The sequence below is a fragment of the Rhinoderma darwinii genome, chromosome 1 (assembly GCF_050947455.1).
Source record: "Rhinoderma darwinii isolate aRhiDar2 chromosome 1, aRhiDar2.hap1, whole genome shotgun sequence".
Lineage (NCBI taxonomy): Eukaryota > Metazoa > Chordata > Amphibia > Anura > Rhinodermatidae > Rhinoderma > Rhinoderma darwinii.
In genome coordinates, this window is record NC_134687.1 from 244,552,061 (window position 1) to 244,569,797 (window position 17,737).

A 17,737-nucleotide genomic window follows, 5' to 3' on the forward strand; every position below is an offset into this window, starting at 1 on the left:
TGATGCTGCTGCAGAATCAACTGTAGCCTCTGGTGCCGACACGATGCAGGACCTGTGAGTGACGACACAGCGTGATCTCTCGAGAACACGGCTGTGTCTGCACTGCCAGAAGCTGGGCATTCTGAAGAGAAGTGGATGATACTTCTCGTCAGAACGCCCAGCTAGTAAAAGTAATAAAAACGCCCCGATGTACGCACATAATACACGCCCACTTGGACTTTTACTTTAAACACGCCCACTTGGACTTTTGCAAGCCTCATTTGCACAAATACAAAAATGGTCATAACTTGGCCAAAAATGCTCGTTTTTTAAAAATAAAAACGTTACTGTAATCTACATTGCAGCGCCTATCTGCTGCAATACCAGATAGGGGTTGCAAAATCTGGTGACAGAGCCTCTTTAAGGGGTTAAATAAATAAAAAACACGTTCTGTTGGTGTTTGGTAAAGTGAAGACTATTCCATGTGTCAGATTGTCAAAAGATTTTATATAAAAGCGTCAACATGGTTTTCTTAACTCCTTAACGCCGAAGGACGGATATATCCGTCCTCAGCAGCTGCTAGTTCGCGGCAGGAGCATGGCTGTTATACACAGCCTGGCTCCTGCTGCAACTGCCGGAATCGAAGCGCGCGCCGATTCCGGCAGTTTAACCCATTAAATGCCGCTGTCAATAGTGACAGCGGCATTTAATGTGTTTGACAGAGGGGGGAGCTCCCTCTGTCACCCGATCGGCGCCCCCGCAAACAAATCGCGGGTCGCTGTCGGGTTTCCATGACAGCCGGGGGTCTAACAAAGACCCCCAGGTCTGCCTTCAGCTTCTGCCTGTTAGGCGATGCCAGAGGCATGACCTAATAGATTGCCTGTCAGTTTTACACTGACAGGCAATAATGCTTTGGTATACGAAGTATACCAAAGCATTATATATGCGATCGGCACATCGCATAGTGAAGTCCCCTGGTGGGACAAAAAAAAAAAAAGTAAAACAGTTAAATAAAGTTTGTGAAATAAAAAAAAAAATAATTACAGTCAAAGTCAAATAAAACTACTTTTTTGGCCCAAAAAGTGGTTTTATTTAGTAAAACGGTCAAAACAAATCACACATACACATATATGGTATCCCCGCGTTCGTAACAACTTGACCAATAAAATGAACATATTAATTAAACCGCCGGATGAACGGCGTCCAAAGAAAACGCAAAAAACAACGTCAAAATTCTCTCTTTTCTCCCATTCCCCCCATAAAAAATAAAATAAAAGTTAATCTATAAGTCCTATGTACCCCAAAATAGTACTAATAAAAACTACACATTGTCCCGCAAAAATCAAGCCCACATACGACCACATCGACGGAAAAATAAAAACATTACGCCTCTTGGAACGCGGCGATGCAAAAACAAGTAATTTTTTTCTAAAAGGGTTTTTATTGTGCAAACGTAGAAAAAACATATAAAACCTTTACATATTTGGTATCCCTGTAATCGTGCCGACCCATAGAATAAAGGTAACCTGTTATTTACGATGCATAGTAAACGGCGTAAATTTATAACGTGAAAATTAATGCTGGAATAGCTGCTTATTTTCAATTCTCTCCTAAAATAAAGTTAATAAAAGTTAATCAATATGTTATAAGCATCTAAAAATGGTACAATTACAAAATACAACTCGTCCCGCAAAAAACAAGCCCTTATACGGCTATGTCGACGGAATAAAAAAAGAGTTACGACTCTTGGAATGCGACCGTGAAAAAACAAAAAATAATCCTTGGTCATTAACGTGCAAAATGGCCCGGTCATTAAGGGGTTAAAGGGGTTGTCGCACAACAACCTTTTTTGTTACTTTCTGGACCTGGAAATTTGACAGGTCATAAAAGTACAATAGATTGTGGTCTGACCTCATTACTGAGGGTAAGGGACCCCAAGTCATTGCTCTCGGCCAAAGGGTTGTCTATTCAAGTGCTGATGCTCTGCCTCTGGGGTTGCAAATGAAAAGTTAAACTAGTAAATAGAGAGTAAAATTTTAACTGGGTAAAAGCGACACTGGAGAATTATGTACTATGGATGTGTCTGAATTAGAAGTTTTGGATTATAGAGGAGAACAGGAGACATAGCAAATTAATGATGCTGAGAAGTGCTTGATGCCTTCTGTCAAGCATAATGGAGATGTCAATGTAAGGCTGCTTTGGTGATAGTAAGGTAGCAGACTTACACAATCCAAGGAATACTGAAGCAGAAAGGTTAGGCATTTTATTCCTGCAAACTTGATCATGTTGCAGGATAACATTCTAAAACATACTTAGCTATGAAAAAATTATTAGCTTAGAAATCGGGCTGGATCACATTTTGGATGGACTAGCCAGCATAGTCCCCAGATCTCAACCCTACTAAGATCTTGTGGAATTCAGTAAAGGGGTGTTCCCACAACAACAATCATATTTCATATAAAAGTACTTTTAAAAAAATTGTCACCCATTGAATTGTCACCCAGGAGCTCAATGTCACCCATATCAATCTATCTACCTATCATCTGCCATTGACTTCTATTGGGCTCTTTGTCGTAGTCTTGCTCAGTGCTCTTCCCCCATTACTTGCTTCTCCATCATTACTAATGAAAAGCTTTCCACCTTACTCTCCAAATCACACCTTACCACATGTGCACTTGACCCTATTTCATCCCACCTCATCCCTAATATTACTACTGTGTTCATCCCAGCCCTAATCCACCTCTTCCTCCTATCACTATCCACTTGAGCCTTGCCTTCCTCATTTAAAAATGCTAATCATCACACTCATCCTTAAGAAGCCTTCCCTCGAACAGTCCTTTGTCTGACTATCGCCCCTACTCACTACTCCTGTTTGCTTAAAATCTTCTTGAACAACATGTCTACCTTGAACTTTCCTCCCACCTCTCATCCAACTCTCTTTTCGACAATCTATAATCCGGCTTCCGCCCCCACCATTCTACTGCAATGGCCCTAACCAATGTGACTAATGATCTTTTAATTGCCAAAGCCTCACAACATTAGTCTGTGCTCATCCTTCTAGACCTGTCCATTGCCTTCGATACAGTCGACCACTCTATCCTGTTACAAATTCTGTCATCACTTGGCATCACAGACTTGGCCCCCTCCTAGATCTTCTAATACCTCACCAACCGAACATTTAGTGTCATCCACTCATACACCGTCTACTTGTCTCGCTCTCTCTCTGCTGGTGTCCTTTAAGGCTTTGTCCTTGCACCCTTACTCTTCTCCATCTACACCTTTGGCCTGGGACAGCTTAGATACCATGGCTTTCAGTACCACTTCTATGCAGACGACACACAATTTACCTCTCTGGCCCTCTCTATCTATCTTTACTTCTCTATCTAGTGTTGCCGAGTGTATATAATTTATATCCTCCTACTTATCCTCTTTATCTTCATTAAACGCAACATGGAAAAAACTTAATTCATCATCTTTCCCACAATTCACTAAACCCCCTTACCAGAACTATCAATCACTGTTAAAGGGGTTTTCCAGTCCTAACAAATTGATGGCCTATCTTCAGGATAGGCCATCAATACCTGATTGTCAGGGTCCGACTCCCGGCACCCCGGCCGATCAGCTGTCTTGAAGGGGCCACGGCGCTCGTACAAGCGCTGCTTCCCCTTCATTTAAACATGATCGTAATGTGAATTGCAGACACACTTGTAGCAGCGGTTCACAGTATTACAGCAAGTGATTAGAAGGAGGATGTAATACTGTGAACCACCGCTACAAGTGTTTCGGCAACTCACAATACGTGCGGGTAAGGAATAAAGGAGAAGCTCTGCGGCTCATTCAAAACAGCTGATCAGCAGGGGTGTCGGGAGTCAGACCCCCACCAATTAGGACTGTAAACCTGTTTAATGGCTCCACACTTTTCCCAGTCTCAAGTCCAGTGCCTCGGGATAACCTTTGATTTCGCTCAGTCCTTCAAGCCGAACATCCAAGAGCTTACCACCTCTTGCCGCCTGCACCTAAAGAACATTTCTCAAATCCGCCGCTTCCTCAAGCTTGAGTCAACAAATATGTTAGTACATACCCGCCTAGACTACAACAACATCATTCTGTGTGGCCTCCCATCTAACACTCTTGCACCCGTCTAATCATCCCTCAACTATGCTGCCGGGTTAATCTGCCTATCCCATCTGCCAATTCCGTCATTGGCTACCCATTACTCAGTGATTTCAGATCTAAATATTGCAAACAAAATGACATACAAGGCTGTCCACAACCTGTCCCATTCATACATCTTTGACCTAATTTCCTGATACCTCCCCACATGTAATCTACTGTAGCGCTGGTGGCTGCCATTTGTCGCTATCCGGCTTCTCCTACCGGCCACCAACATCTGTTAACTGTGTGCCGGCATACTCCTCCTCGAGGACGCCAGCATGTACTGCTCCTGTCCACTGCTCGCTCCCATAGGCTGCGTGCGTGCACCCTGGTGTCCTCTTAAAGGGTCAGCACCATTAGAATCTTCCCCAGCCTATCCCAGTGCACCCTGTCCTATATAAGTCTGTCGTGCCCTCATTCCTGTGCCTGAGTATTGTTGTTGTCTTCCCATGTTCATTTAAGCAAATGGTCCCTTAGTTGTATCTTGTTCGCAGTGTTCCCGTGTCCCGTAACTGTTTTTGTTCTTGAGCTAAAGTCTAGTGTTGGAGTAGAGTTTATTCTATCTGCCACACCAAGCGTCATCTGCCATGCTAAGTGTCATCTGTGCCAAAGCATATGCTACATCTCCTGTCTACCAGAACTCTCATACAGGTAATCTTGTGCTAAAGACTTTTCATTGACTGTTGTTTGGCTAGCTGCCACTCCGCTACGGCGGAGCGGCCTAGTGGGTCCACATACCCCGGAATCGTGACATCTACATCCTCACAAGACCTTTTGCTTTGCTCTCCTCTTATCTGTGTCATGTTGGGTTCGTGGACCCACTGGGCCATACCGCCTTGGCGGTAAGGCAGTTGGCCAACAGGGCGCAGGTAACACTCTATAGTTCGTATAGGGTATCTGTAATGGATTTGCCAGACACAAGTTCTGTGTCGACGACTGGGGTTAATCAGCCTTCATCAGCTCCAAGGTCTGCTAGAGTGACGCGATCTGTTACCACTCAGGCTCGCAGGCTGAGGAGAGGGACAACCTATCACAGCCTGGCCTGACGGTTCTGCTCCCGCCCTTGGACTATTTATACCCTCACTTGCAGTTGTTCCTTGCTTGTGATTGTCTTGTTTCCTGGCTCTGCGATTCCTGCTATTTACATTATTGACCGCTGTTACTTTTTGACCCTGGCTTGACTGACTCTTCTCCTGCTCCTGATTTTGTTACTAAGTACTCTCCTGGTTTGACTCGGCTCATTCACCACTGCCTGTTGCTCACGGTGTTCCATGGGCAACTGCCCCTACTTCCACCTTTGCTTCTGTGTGCCCTTGTCTTGTGTTGTCTGTCTTTCACTTATTGAGCGTAGGGACCGTCGCCCAGTTGTACGCCGTCACGGGCTGTGCAAGTAGGCAGGGACTGAGTTGCGGGTAGATTAGGGCTCACCTGTCCGTCTCTCTACCCCATTTCGTTACATAATCACAGACCCATATACCTTTTCTTACCCTGGTCCCTGACTCTACTATGGACCATCTTGAGGCCCTGGCTCAGCAAATGCAGGGTCTCTCCTAACAGGTCCAAGACCTGGCTCAGAGGTTCAACCAACGTGATGCTGCCCAGGTAGTACTCTTCACCTCACCTCTTGAACCCCACCTCAAGTTGCCTGACCGGTTCTCAGGGGACCGGAAGACTTTTTTCTCTTTTCGGGAGAGTTGTAGGCTCTATTTCCGATTAAGACCCCACTCCTCTGGTTCTGAGAGCCAGCAAGTGGGTATAATTAGGTCCCGGCTCCAGGACGGCCCCCAGGAATGGGCCTTTTCCTTGGCTCCTGACGCCCCTGAACTTTCCTCTGTTGACCTTTTTTTTTCTGCTCTCGGGCTCATCTATGACGAGACTGACAAAACTGCCTTTGCCGAGAGTCAGCCGGTGACCTTACGTCAGGGTAAGAGACCCGTTGAGGAGTACTGTTCTGACTTTAGGAAGTGGTGTAGCTTCTCGGTGGAATGACCCTGCCTTGAGGTGCCAGCTTAGATTGGGTCTGTCGAACGCCCTGAAAGACCTGTTAGTTAGCTATCCCAATTCAGACTCTCTAGATCAGGCTATGGCTTTAGCGGTACGTCTTGAACGATGTCTCAGAGAACGACAACTTGAACGTTCTGGTGCCTTCACCTCTGGCTCCCCTATGATGGCTCTAGAGGTTCCGTTGCTTCGTTCTTCCACGGAGAACTCGGATGAGCAAATGCAACTCGGGGCCTCCGTGTCTCCCCAACAACGTAGAGATTTCCGCAGGAAGAATGGTCTCTGCTTCTACTGTGGGGATGACAAGCATCTACTGAACTCCTGTCCCAAGCGCAAGAATAAGCATCCGGAAAGACTTCCGTGCCTAAGTGACCATCGGGGAGGTCGCTTGGGCGCACAGGTATTTCCCATAAACATGAAGCCTAATGAAATCTTGCTCCCCTTTCAGGTCTCTTTTGATGGTAGGTTTGCCACCGGCAGTGCCTTCGTGGATTCAGGGTCTGCTGCTAATATTATGTCTGTGGAATTTGCTATGTCTCTAGCTATGCCATTTAATTGATTTGCCTAAACCTGTCCCGGTAGTGGGTATAGACTCCACTCTGTTTGCTAATGGTTATTTTATGCAGCATACCCCTGTTTTTGAACTCATTGTTGGCTCCATTCATTTGGAGCAGTGTTCTGTGTTAGTGATGCAGGGGTTATCGTCCGATTTGATTTTAGGCCTTCCTTGGTTGCAGACGCATAATCCCACTTTTAACTGGAATACTGGTGATCTTACTAAATGTGGTAATGAATGCATGACGTCATGTTTTTCTATTAATTTGGTTTCTCTCGTTGAGGAGGTGAACACTCTACATGAGTTTATTCAGGACTTCGCTGATGTCTTTTCTAAAAAGGCCTCCGAAGTGTTACTGTAATGTCGGGGTAGGGAGACAGTCAGGTGAGCCCTAATCTACCCGCCACTGAGTCCCTGCCTACTTGCAACGACCCGCCCTAGGTGACGGGGTACAACTGGGCGACGGTCCCTACACTCAATAGGTGCACGACAGACAAACAGACAAGGATACAAAGAAGCCAGGGAAATGGGGAAGTTGCTCACGGGAACACCGTGAGCAGCAAGCGAGGTGAACGAGCCGAGTCAAACCAGGAGATGAGCGAGGTACAAAAACGCAGAGCAGAAGAGTGGTCAGAAAAGCCAAGGTCAATCACAAGCAGAGGATCAGTAGTTCAAGAAGCTGCAGCAGGGCCAGGAAACAAACAGAGAAGAATCACAAGCAAAGGAGGAACAGGAAAGGCAGGTATAAATAGACAGCCTACCATCCTGGGTGGTGTAAGATGGAGTCAGTCTCACAGACATAGAAGCAGGTGCAGACTGATTACCTATGGGCGTCGACACAGAAGTTGTGTCTGGCAGATCCTTTACAGTACCCCCCCTTTTATGAGGGGCCACCGGACCCTTTCTAGGTGAACCTGGTTTATTGGGGAAACGAAGGTGGAACCTCCTGAGCAATACCCCAGCGTGAACATCCCGGGCAGGTACCCAAGTCCTCTCCTCAGGCCCGTATCCCCTCCAATGGACCAGGTACTGGAGGGAGCCTTGGACCATCCTGCTGTCTACAATCTTGGCCACCTCGAATTCTACCCCCTCAGGGGTGACAACAGGGACCGGAGGTTTCCTCGAGGGAGCCAAGGACGGGGAGCAGCATTTAAGGAGGGAGGCATGAAACACGTCGTGTACTCGAAAAGATGGGGGCAACTCCAGTCGGAAGGAGACAGGGTTAAGGACTTCAATGACCTTGTATGGCCCTATAAACCGGGGAGCAAACTTCTTGGATGGGACTTTAAGGCGCAAATTCTTTGACGATAGCCACACCAGATCCCCGACCACAAACAAGGGGTTAGCAGAACGTCTTCTATCTGCCTGAGTTTTTTGTATGCTCTGGGACTCCTCTAGGTTCTTCTGAACCTGGGCCCAGACTGTGCACAGTTCCCGATGAACGACATCTACCTCGGGATTGTTGGAACTACCAGGTGAAACGGAGGAGAACCGTGGATTAAACCCAAAATTACAGAAAAAGGGGGAGACCCCTGACGAGTTACTGACACGGTTATTAAGGGAAAATTCTGCGAGGGGAATGAATGAGACCCAATCATATTGACAGTCAGAGATAAAACACCTTAAATATTGTTCTAGAGACTGATTAGTCCTCTCAGTTTGGCCATTAGTTTCAGGATGGAAGGCAGAGGAGAAGGACAGATCAATCTCCAACTTTTTACAGAAGGCTCTCCAAAACAATGAAACAAATTGTACCCCTCTGTCAGAAACAATTTTGACAGGGACCCCATGGAGACGCAGGATGTGTTTGACAAACAAGGTAGCTAACGTCTTAGCATTGGGTAGTTTCTTGAGGGGCACAAAGTGGCACATCTTACTGAAGCGGTCTACTACAACCCACACCACCGACCTGCCTTGAGATGGAGGCAAATCGGTGATGAAATCCATGGAGATACGGGTCCAAGGTCTCTGGGGAATGGGCAAAGAACATAGTAAGCACGTCTTGGAGTCTTGGACCTAGCACAAACTTCACAAGCGGCGACGTAGGCCTTAACGTCTTTGAGCAACCCAGGCCACCAATAGTTTCTGGCAATGAGGTGCTTGGTACCCAGGATGCCTGGATGGCCAGATAGTGCAGAGTCATGATTTTCCCTAAGTACCCTTAGCCGGAATTGCAAGGGAACAAACAGCTTGTTCTCAGGAAGGTTCCCGGGAGCTGAACCTTGATCAGCCGCAATTTCAGAGACTAAATCAGAATCAATAGAGGAAATGATTATACCTGGATGCAAAACACAAGCAGGATCTTCCTCCGAAGGAGGGCTGGCTATGAAGCTACGCGACAGTGCATCAGCCTTAATATTTTTAGACCCAGCCCTATAGGTGACCAAAAAGTTGAATCTGGTAAAAAATAGCGCCCATCGAGCTTGTCTCGGGTTTAGATTCCGGGCAGATTCTAAGAAAACCAGATTCTTGTGGTCGGTAAGGACCGTTACCTGGTGCCTAGCCCACTCCAGGAAGTGGCGCCACTCTTCAATTGCCCATTTAATGGCTAAGAGTTCGCTGTTGCCAATATCATAGTTACTCTCAGTGGGCGAAAACTTCCTGGAGAAGTAGGCACAGGGACGAAGATGGGTGAGAGACCTGGTACGCTGGGACAAGACAGCACCCACTCCCACCTCGGAGGCGTCAACCTCCACAATGAATGGCTCCATTTGGTTGTACTGAACCAGCACTGGGGCCGAGATAAAGCACTTCTTAAGGATCTCAAAAGCCTGGACAGCCTCAGGAGGCCAGTAGAGGAGATCAGCACCTTTGCGAGTGAGATCCGTAAGAGGCTTAGCGATGACGGAGAAGTTTGCAATTAATCTCCTGTAATAATTAGCGAATCCCAGGAAGCACTGTAACGCCTTCACGGAGGCAGGTTGGACCCATTCCGCCACAGCCCGGACCTTGGCGGGGTCCATGCGGAATTCATGAGGAGTGAGGATTTAACCCAAAAACGGTATCTCTTGCACCCCAAACACACATTTTTCGGTCTTAGCAAACAGTTTGTTTTCCCGAAGGACCTGGAGCACCTTCATGACATGCTTAATGTGGGAGGACCAGTCATTGGAAAACACAAGTATGTCATCAAGGTACACTACAAAAAATACCCCCAGATAGTCTCTTAAAATCTAATTTATGAACTTCTGGAAGACCGTGGGAGCATTACACAACCCAAAGGGCATGACGAGGTATTCGAAATGACCTTCGTGCGTGATAAACGCAGTCTTCCACTCATCCCCCTCTTTGATGCGGATAAGGTTATAAGCCCCCCGTAGATCAAACTTAGAGAACCATTGGGCCCCCTGAACCTGATTGAAGAGATCAGGAATCAAAGGAAGGGGGTACTGGTTCCTTACAGTGACCTTATTCAAGTTCCGGTAGTCGATGCACGGCCTAAGACCACCATCCTTCTTCCCTACGAAGAAGAAGCCAGCACCTACCGGAGAAGTAGAGGGGCGAATGTAACCCTTGGCCAGACATTCCTGGATATATTCTCTCATGGCTTCACGTTCGGGACAAGAGAGATTGAATATCCTACCCTTAGGGAGCTTAGCTCCTGGTACCAAATCGATTGCGCAATTGTATTCTCTATGAGGAGGTAACACTTCGGAGGCCTCTTTAGAGAAAACATCCGCGAAGTCCTGAACAAACTCAGGTAGAGTGTTCACCTCCTCAGGGAGAGAAATAGAATTAACAGAAAAACATGACGTCATGCAGTCATTACCCCATTTGGTAAGCTCCCCAGTATTCCAGTTAAACGTGGGACTATGCAACTGCAACCAGGGAAGACCTAAAACCAAATCGGACGATAATCCCTGCATCACCAGTACAGAGCACTGCTCCAAATGCATGGAGCCAACAAGGAGTTCAAAAACAGGGGTATGCTGTGTAAAATAACCATTAGCAAGAGGAGTGGAGTCGATACCCACTACCGGGACAGGTTTAGGAAAATCAATCAATGGCATAGCTAGAGACATAGCAAATTCCACAGACATAATATTAGCAGAAGACCCTGAATCCACGAAGGCACTGCCGGTAGCAGACCTACCACCAAAAGAGACCCGAAAGGGAAGCAAGATTTTATTACGTTTCATCTTTACGGGAAATACCTGTGCGCCCAAGTGACCTCCCCGATGATCACTTAGGCGCGGAAGTTCTTCCGGCTGCTTATTCTTATGCCCAGGACAGTTGTCCACTTGATGCTTGTCATCCCCACAGTAGAAGCAAAGACCATTCTTCCTGCAGAACTCTCTACGTTGTTGGGGGGACACGGAGGCCCCGAGTTGCATAGGTTCATCCGAGTTTTCCGTGGAAGAATGAAGCAACAGAACCTCGGGAGCCATCATGGGGGAGTCAGAGGAGAAGGCACAAAAACGTTCAAGTCGTCGTTCCCTGAGACGTCGGTCAAGTCGTACCGCTAAAGCCATAACCTGATCTAGGGAGTCAGCAGAGGGATAGCTAACTAGCAGGTCTCTCAGGGCGTTCGACAGACCCAATCTAAACTGGCACCTCAAGGCAGGGTCATTCCACCGAGAAGCTACACCCCACTTCCTAAAGTCAGAACAATACTCCTCTACAGGTCTCTTACCCTGACGTAAGGTCACCAGCTGACTCTCGGCAAAGGCAGTCTTGTCAGTCTCGTCATAAATGAGCCCGAGAGCAGAAAAGAAACGATCAATGGAGAAAAGTTCAGGGGCGTCAGGAGCCAAGGAGAAGGCCCATTCTTGGGGCCCGTCCTGGAGCTGGGACATAATTATACCCACCCGCTGGCTCTCAGAACCTGAGGAGTGGGGCTTTAAGCGAAAATAGAGTCTACAACTCTCCCGAAAGGAGAAAAAAGTCTTCCGGTCCCCTGAGAACCGGTCAGGCAACTTGAGGTGGGGTTCAAGAGGTGAGGTGGGGGGCACTACCAGGGAAGCATCACGCAGATTGTCCCTCTGAGCCAGGGCCTGGACCTGTAGGGAGAGGCCCTGCATCTGCTGAGCCAGGGTCTCAAGGGGGTCCATAGATGTGTCAGGGACCAGGGTAGACTAGGTATATGGGCCAGTGATTATGTAATGACAAGGTAGGGAGACAGACAGGTGAGCCCTAATCTACCCGCCACTCAGTCCCTGCCTACTTGCAACGACACGTCCTAAGTGACGGGGTACAACTGGGCGACGGTCCCTACGCTCAATAAGTGCAAGACAGACAAAACAGACAGGGGTACACAGAAGCTAGGGAAACGGGGCAGCTGCCCACGGAGATACCGTGAGCAACAAGAGTGGTGAACGAGCCGAGTCAAACCAGGAGTGAGCGAGGTACAAAACACTGAGCAGGAGAGTGGTCAGAAAGCCAAGGTCAAGCAGAGGATCAGTAGTACAAGCAGCAGCAGCAAGCCAGGAAACAAGCATAGAAGAATCACAGGCAAAGGAGGAACAGGAAAGGCAGGTATAAATAGACAGTGGGCAGGAACTAGCTCCGTCTGGCCAGGCTGTGATAGGCTCTCCCACTCCTAAGCCTGCCATCCTGAGTGGTGGAAGATGGAGTCAGTCTCACAGACATAGGAGCAGGTGCAGACTGATTGCCAAATGGCAAATCCTTTACACTGAGACACTAAATTTTGGGTTTTCATTAACTGTTAGTCATAATCATCAACATTAAAAGAAAAAAATGCTGGAAATAGATCACTCTGTGTATAATGAATCTATATAATATATGAGTTTCACTTTTTGAATTGATTAACTGAAATAAATTAACATTTTGATGATAATCTAATTCATTGAGAAGGACTAGTATATATATTTTTTTGGTTGCATCAACAGCGGACAGTCTATAAAGGGACACAGTCAACAGTACACTGTATCACGAACAAATCTTCATTTTTGATGTAAGGTGGAATACCTCCTTGACAATAAATAAGCCTATATGTCATGGTGACCATAACTTATCTGTACTGTATGTGCCGCATATACCTCCAAACATGGTCATCTCATCATTTCCCGTGCTTAATTGTCTTCACAACTTGTTAAAATAGGCAAAAATGATACCCATAACTGTGCTACCATTACGCCTCCTCTAAACAGTGTTTTTGTTTTGTGTTAAAACATGAAAAAAAAAATGCCATGGCTTTGAAGTGTTTTTATGGCTTTTTCTTTTTTTGTGTGGCATTATTATATTTGGTATCAGTTTATACATGTGTTCTTCTTTGCTTTTTTTTTTTATAAGTTCTATTGAGAAGCCCACAGAGAAAACCGGCAAGAGAAACTCCATTCTTAGAGCATATTGTGTTTTAGTAAAAACGCGACTGACCCCAAAAATACCAGAAAATGCAACAAACCAAAACGCAATATACAGTATGTAGACTTTTTCATATTTTACTCTAGACTTTAAACTAACATCTGGACGCACCGTTTTAGCCCAAAACAAAAAGTTTAAAAAAACACAGAAAAATTTCACTGAAACAATGCCAAACTGTGTGTGTGGAACTGGCCTTATATTGCCATAGTGGTCTGAAAGCTTGTAAAACTACTAGTCCCAGCAGGTCATACAAGCTCCGGATTACTATTTTGCTGAGGTACCACTCAATAAAAATAGGTGATAGGAGTGTCACAGCAAATTTACACAAAAGATAATTGATTAAATATTATCAACTGCGTATTTCTATGCAATCGGTGAATGATTTGGCTATTTCATGTAACATGTACCAAATGCTCAATAAATAATACTGCTGACCAAATCTTTGTTGCTGGCAGGGCTACTGTAAGAAATGGTCAATTAACTGAATGGCTTACTTGTACTCTGCTATCAGCCAATTCCATTTTCTCAATCGAAGCCAATCAGTTTTCTGAACAAACAGGATCAAATCAGGATCATGTAAATGACTACTTACCCAGTTCTATATACCAGCAGTGCGTAACCAACAAACTAGAGATGAGCAAGCTGAGACTACAAGCCCACAGACCATCAGAACACTAAAGAAAAGGGAAGGAAGGTCAGGGATAACAGAGTGACACATTGTGGCAGAACGTGACACATAACTGTCCAATTAACCACTGCATTGCCGGACACCATGCTATACACAGGCTTAGTCCATGAAGAACTATTCGAATAAAACTAGTGAACCGTTAAAGTGATTATCAAACATACACATCGAATCAGTTAAGAAATACAAATTTTCTTAACAAGTTCTTTATTATTTACTTTATATAACATACAAGAAAAGCAAGTTTTAAAAACTCCATTGCTGCTCTTGAGCATTTATTTATTTTTTTAAAGGGATATTCTGGTTTCAGCAAACAAATAAATCTCATTAATTGAATGACAAGTTGTAAAAATGTCCAATATTTTTTTTGTATGAATTCACCACAATTTTCTAAATATTGACTTGCTGTCATTCGATAGGAACCTTCATTATTTATTTCCAAAAATCTGTGATGATCACACAGGTGCATGGTTTGTTACACTACAGTTATCAGAGCTGTGTCTAGTAGCAAGCCCGGCACCGGTGTGATGATCATATGACCGGCACATTGAAGGTGACTATTGAGTAACTGCAAGCAGAGATCTTGTGAACCGTGAGGAATTGATGAGAAACATACATCAGACAATTGTATAACTTTTCACTATACAACAAAGAAGCTTAGTACTAGATTTTTACTCAGGAGCCTGTAGTCACAGATTGTCTGACTTGCTGGGCAGGGAACTGCATCCCATCTCTATTCAAGTGAATAAGTCTTTGCCTGGGTGTCCTCTCCATGATTAGCATATAAATAAACTTTACATATGAAAGACTAATTTTCAATGTATTCAAATGTACATTTTTGCTTCAGCAGCCACCTTACCCCCAGGGTGCACCTATAAACACTGGCTTACTTTGCCTATAGCAGCGGGCGTAGCTAGGGGGGGGGGCAAGCGGGGCATGTGCCCCGGGCGCAGTTCAGAGGGGGGCGCCAGCGCCCCATCCTCCTGCACTATAATTGTACCTGTGTCGCAAGGACACAGGTACAATTAGAAGCAATGAATGACCGGGCAAGTTCCGTGCCCGGCCATTCAGCGCCTCTCCACGAATGAAGCGACTGGTACCTTTTGTACCAGTGACGCTTCCATCGATGAAAGGCGCTGACTGACTGGCAGGGAAAGTCATCCTGCCCAGCCAATCAGCACCTTTCATAGACGCCGCGTTCAACCCCAAGGAGACCTGCGCAGAAGAGAGCAGGTCTCCATGGCTGCCGGACGGTGTGGGAGCGGGAATAAGGTGAGTTTGATTTTTTTTTATTTTTAATTGTAATAGAAGTGTGGCTGTATCTGCGGGGGGGGGGGGGACTTTGTCTACACGGGGGACTTTATCTACAGGGCTGGGCTATATACAGGGGGACTATATCTACAGGGCTGGGCTATACACAGGGGGACTATATCTACAGGGGGTGGGCTATATACAGGGGGACTATCTACAGGGGGACTATATTTACAGGGCTGGCCTATATACAGGGGGACTATATCTACAGGGCTGGGCTATATACAGGGGGACTATATCTACAGGGCTGGGCTATATACAGGGGGACTATATCTACAGGGGGGCTATATACAGGGGGACTATATCTATAGGGGGGCTATATACAGGGGGACTATATCTACAGGGGTGGGCTATATACAGGGGGACTATATCTGCTGGGCTATATACAGGGGGACTATATCTACAGGGGGGCTATATACAGGGGGACTATATCTACAGGGGTGGGCTATATACAGGGGGACTATATCTGCTGGGCTATATACAGGGGGACTATATCTACAGGGGGACTATATCTACAGGGGGACTATATCTACAGGGCTGGGCTATATACAGGGGGACTATATCTGCTGGGCTATATACAGGGGGACTATATCTACAGGGAGACTATATCTACAGGGGGCTATATACAGGGGGACTATATCTACAGGGGGGCTATATACTGGAGTGGGCTGTCTATAGAGCACCATATACAGGGGTGGGCTATATAGTATATAGCCCCCTGTAGATATAGCCCACCCCTGTATATGGTGCTCCATAGATAGCCCACCCCAGTATATAGCCCCCCTTGTAGATATAGCCCAGCCCTGTATATAGCCCAGCCCTGTATATAGCCCAGCCCTGTAGATATAGCCCCCTGTAGATATATTCCCCCTGTATATAGCCCACCACTGTATATAGCCCCCCTGTGTATAGCCCACCCCTGTAGATATAGTCCCCCTGTGTATATCCCAGCCCTGTGTATAGCCCAGCCCTGTAGATATGGTCCCCCTGTAGATATGGTCCCCCTGTAGATATGGTCCCTCTGTAGATATAGTCCCCCTGTAGATATAGCCCACCCCTGTATATAGTATCCCACAAATAGCTCCCCCCTATAGTGCTCCACAGAAAGCCCACCTCTGTATATAGCCCCCTTGTACATATAGTCCACCCCTGTATATAGTGCTCCACAGATAGCCCACCCTTGTATATAGTATATACAGGGGTGGGCTATCTGTGGAGCACTATATACAGGGGTGGACTATCTAGTGGAGCACTATATACAGGGGTGGACTATATGTACAGGGAGGGCTATATAAAGGGGTGGGCTATCTGTGAAACACTATATACAGGGGTGGACTACATGTGGAGCACTATATACAGGGGTTGGCTATATCTACAGGGGGGGCTACATACATGGTTGGGCTATCTGTAGAGCTCTATATACAGGGGTGGGCTATATCTACAGGGGGCTATATACAGGGGTGGGCTATCTGTAGAGCACTATAGGGGGAGTTATTTGTGGGACACTATATACAGGGGTGGTCTATATGGGGGCACTATCTACAGGGGCTCTATGGCAGGCGCTATCTACAGGGGGCTCTATGGCAGGCACTATCTACAGGGGGCACAGTGGGTGTGTGGGACACGGTGTATGGTGCTATTATAATTAGAGGTGCAGTGTATGGCGCTATTATATTTAGGGGTGTAGTGTGTGGTATAATGATAACTTTATATTTATTTATAGGTGCAGAAATGTTGGAAAAGTGAGAAGCTGAAGACATGTGAGCGGCAAACTGCAGAAATGGACCGGGAGAAGTCATCATAGAGGTCTTGACCAAATGGAGAAAAAGAACTAGAATTTGAGAGGTCACCGGTGAGTCACTCAATGTAAATGTTCATTCTGCCTCTAATCAGCACTGTAGTCACTGTATGATCTGCAGCAAGATGATGGGTGGTGTGATTATGATAGGATTTATTTTTTGTGAAATACACCGTACACACCTATACAGCAGGGGTTGCACTAAATTGAGCTGTATTGGTGCTAGTGTTGTATATATGTAGTGAGCTTGGTTCTGGTGTTGTGTATAGAACCATATTGCTTGTGAAATGTACAAATTATTTTATGCTCGCGTTTCATAAAAATAAATGACACGTCGATTGGTAGAGAAAACAAACCCGGCGAGGGGGAAGGAGATGTCGGGAAAGAGGTTGGGGGGGGCGCCAAACTGAATCTTTGCCTCGGGTGCTGGAGAACCTAGCTACGCCTCTGCCTATAGGTAAATATGTTGCTGAATAAGCTTTAATTTCTAAAGCCACAAGGGTACGCTCAGACGTGTGGTACTTGCCCTGTATGTTTATGCTGTGGAAAACTTTACATTGTACAGTATGTCTATGGGAAATAATATTCAGCTACAGTTGCAGAAAATGTTTCCCATAAGCATAAATTGTACTTTTTTACAGCGTATTTCTTATGCTGCGGAAACACAATGCAAGTGCGCCACGTGTGAGCGCACCCTATTACTCGTTAAATACTTCATGTATAAGTATATTTATATCAGTTATTAACATAATATATAACATTAATAATTTATTCATATAATATTTGCATTAGTTAAAATGACTATAACTTGTTATTTTTTTTAATTTCAAATTATTTCATTGGGAAAACAAGAATTGTTATTAATAAAAAGAAAGCACCTTTTCCCATTTTGGTATTTGTGATATTTAAATACAGTTAAATAAAACAA

The 17,737-nt window shown here is 45.7% G+C and overlaps 1 protein-coding gene across 1 annotated transcript in view; it reads right to left on the bottom strand.

Annotated features, from left to right (window-relative positions):
• The window catches only part of LOC142740668 (uncharacterized), a 38,565-nt gene extending 24,882 nt beyond the window's left edge, over positions 1–13,683 (bottom strand). The window contains exon 1 of the mRNA XM_075850083.1: positions 13,608–13,683. The gene's annotated coding sequence lies outside the window, so the exon portion shown is untranslated. The remainder of the gene's footprint in view (positions 1–13,607) is intronic.
• Between the last annotated feature and the right edge of the window lie 4,054 nt (positions 13,684–17,737).